The following is a 4,035-nucleotide window of genomic DNA, read 5'->3' as shown; positions in this document are numbered from 1 at the left end:
ATTTGTTGGCCATTTCTACTTCTTTTGAGAAGTGTGTTGAGTTTATTTGCCAATTGATTGATTAGGTTTTTTGCTTTTTAATATTAGCTTTTTTTAATATTAGTTTCTTTGAGTTCTTTATATATTCTGGATATGAATCCTCTTTCAGAAGAGTAGCTGGCAAAGATTTTCTACCATTCTGTTGGTTTTCTCCTTACCCTGTTGTTTCCTTTGATGCACAGAAGTTTTTTAATTTGATGCCATTTAATTTATGGATCCTTTCACCCATTTCCTGAGCTATAGGGGTCCTATTTAGGAAGCCTTTGATGTACCTGTAGGTTGAAGTAATTTCCCTCTCTTTCCTTATAACAGTTGTAAAGTTTCCAGTCTTACACTTAGGTCTTTGATGCATTTCGAGTTGACTTTTATACAGGGTGAGAGATGGGGATCTAGCATCATTCTTCTACATGTGCGTAACCAGTTTTCCCAGCATCACTTTTTAAAAAGGCTGCCTTTACTCCAATAAATGCTTTTGGCACCTTGGTCAAAAATCAAATGATTATATGGGTCTGCTTGTGTCCTCTGTTTTGTTCCATTGGTCTCCTGTCTATTTTTATGCCAGTGCCAACCATGGCACCATTGTTACTATGTATCTGCATATAATTTGAAAGAAGGTATCATGATTGTTGGGAGTCCACTGGCTCCAAAGAGTAACTTCCCCTTCCCTGGAGAAGAGCCGTCCAATGGTGAGCCCTGCTGGCTCACATGACCCTTACCCACTAATCAGACTAGCCCTGCTGACTTACATGACCCTTACCCACCAATCAGAAAGCACCCCATGCCAACTGTTAAACCGTTCAACCATTAAACTCTCATAACTGTCAAACCATCCCTGGCTCTATAAATATGCAGAGCTGTTCCTCAATAAACTGGCATTTTATCCGACGACGAGCCTTGTTCGTTCTTTCAATGATGGTTCCAGCATTGCTATTTTTGCTCAGGTTTGCATTGGCATTGTCTTTTTTTTTCTCCCTCCCTCCTTCCCTCCCTCCTTCCCTCCTTCCTTCCTTCCTTTTTTCTTACTGTGACCAAAAGATCTGACAAGAACAATTTCAAGAAGGAAAAGTTTATTTGAGGCTCATAGTTTCAGGGATCTTAGTCCATACATGGCCAACTCTATTCCTCAGGGTAAGGCAGGACATCATTGTGGAAGACTGTGGTGGAGGAAAACGTTTCAGGACATGGCCACCAGGAAACAGAGACTTTGCTCACTAAGAACAAAATATATACTCAAAAGGCATTCTCCCCTCCCCCAGTGACCTGCCTTCTTCAGCCACAACCTTCCTGCCTATAGCCACCATCCAGTTAATCCCTATTAGGCGATTGATGCACGGATACGTTTAAACTCTCATAACATAATCATTTCACCTCTAAACTTCATCATTATCTCACACATGAACTTTTGGGGGACACCTCAGATCTAAACCATAACAGTTTTTCCTTATCAATTTTAGAATTTTTTCCTAGTTCTTTGAAGAATATCATTCATATTTGATTGGAATTGCATTGAATCTGTAGATTGCTTTTGGTAATATGTCCATTTTAACAATATTATTTTTGTCAGTCCATGAACATAGAAAGTCCCCATCTTTCAGTGCCTTCTTCAATTTATTTCTCCAGTGTTCTATAATTTTCATTGTACAGGTCTTTTACCACCTTCTTTTGGTGTATTACTAGGTATTTTATTCATTTTGAAGCTATTATGAATGGAATTGTTTTCTTCACTTCGTTCACAGTGGATTCATTATTGGTGTATAGAAATGTTATTATCTTTTATGTGGATTTTGTATCCTGCTACTGAATTTGTTAGTCAGCTCTAGAAGTCTTCTGGTTTAGGGTCTTCTAAACATAAGATAATATCATCTGAAAATAGGGACAATTTGACTTTTCCTTTCCTATTTATATTCTATTATTTCTTTCTCTTGCCTAATTGCTCTGGCAAAAATTCAAATATTATATTGAATAGGAATGGTGAGACTGGATAGTCTTGTCTTGTTCCTGGTTTTAGAGGAAATCCACTCAGTTTTTTTCCCATTCCTTATGATATTTTGCTTTGGTTTTGTCGTAGTTAGCCTTTATTATTTTAAAGTAAGTTTCTTCTATTCTTAGTTTCTTTTCTTATGTTGAACCAGCCTTCTATCCCTGGAATGAAACAAGGTGTGTAATCTTGTGTTGTTGAATTCAATTTGCTAATATTTTATTGAGGATTTTAAAATCTATGTTCATCAATTATATTGGTCTGTAGTTTTATTTTCTTAAAGTGTCCTTATCCAGTTTTGGTATTAGGGTGATATAGGCTTAAAATGAGTTTGGAAAATATTTCCTCCTTTTCAATTTTGTGGAATAATTTGAGGAGTATTGGTATTAGTTCTTCTTTAAAAATCAGGTAAAATTCAGTTGTGAATCTTTTTGATCCTGAGCTTTTCTTAGTTGGTAGTATTTTTATTACTGTTTCAATCTCACTGCTTGTTGTTAATCTGTTTAGGATTTCTATATCCTTTTGGTTCAATTTTGGCAGGTTGTAGTGTCAAGAAATTTATCCATATCTTCTAAATTTTCCAATTCTTTGGGCTACAGATTTTCAAAATATTCCCTAATAATCCTCTGAGTTTAGTTGTGCCTGTTGTAATATCCCCATTTTTGTGTTTATTAATTTGGATCTTCTCTTCCTTTCTTTTGGTTAGTTTGGTTAGGGATTTATCAATCATGTTTATTTTTTCAAGGAACCAATTCTTTGTTTCCTTGATTCTTTATATTGTTCTTTTAGTTTCTATTTTGTTAGTTTCAGCTCTAATCTTTATTATTTCATTCTACTAGGATTTTTTTATTCTTGTTCCTAACATTTTAACATGCAGCATTAGGTTGTTTATTTGAGATTTCTCTGGGTTTTTTTGTTTGTTTTTTGTTTTAATGTAGGCACTTATAGCCTATATATATATATATATATATATATCCCATATATATACAATTCTGATATGTTGTATTTCTATTTTTGTTTGATTATAAGAATTTTAAAATTTCCTCAATGATCAACTCATCATTAAAAAGGATATTATTGAATTTCTATGTATTAATATATTTTTGTAACTTTTAATTTGTTTATTTCCAATTTCATTCCATTACGATCTGTAAAATGCTAAAGATTATTTCAAAAAATATATTATTTCAATATTTTCTAAGCCTTGCTTTATGGGCTAATATATGATCAGTTTTAGAAAGTGACATTAGTCCTGAAAAGAAAGAATTTTCAGTTTTTATTGGATTAAATATTCTGTATATGTCAAAGTCCAATTTATTTGCAGTAAAGTTTAAATCTGACACGTCCTCATTGATCATCTGTCTGGATGCTCTTTGTGATGGTGACAGTGATTTATTGAAGTCTCCACTATTATTGTATTGGGGCCATCAGTCCCTTTATGTCAAACAATTCTTGTTTTGTATAATCAGGTGCATCTACATTTAGAGCATAAATATTTATAATTGTTATATCTTCTTGTCAGATTGCTCCCTTCACCAATATATAATGACCTTCTTTGTCTCTTCTGGTTACTTTTGGCTTGAAGTCTGTTTTGTCTGAGGTAAGAGTGTTTTGGGACTCCATTTGCATGATTTATCATTTTCCATCCTTTCACTTTTAAACTGTGCAACTCCTTGCCTGTGAGGTGTGTTTCTTGAAGACGATATACAATTTGGTCTTATTTTTTAATCCAATCTGCTAATCTGCCTTTCTGCTGGAGAATTAAGACCATTTTTATTCAGCATTAATATAGAGAGGTATGTGTTATTCTCTGTCATTTTGTTTTATTTCTAGTAGTTAAATTGTTTCTGTTTCTTATTTGTTTATTTGTATTCTTCTAATGTAATTTGTTTTTTTCTTATGCTCTCTTGCTTATTTTTAACTTTCTCTTCTGTGTGCAGTATTCCTTAAGGTAATTTTTACAAAGCTGGTTTAGCCATGAATTCCTTTAATTTATGCTTCTCTTGGAAGGATTTTAT

This window comes from Marmota marmota, unplaced genomic scaffold (genome assembly GCF_001458135.2).
Source record: "Marmota marmota marmota unplaced genomic scaffold, marMar, whole genome shotgun sequence".
NCBI classification, from domain to species: Eukaryota; Metazoa; Chordata; class Mammalia; order Rodentia; family Sciuridae; genus Marmota; species Marmota marmota.
This window is presented reverse-complemented; position numbering follows the sequence as displayed.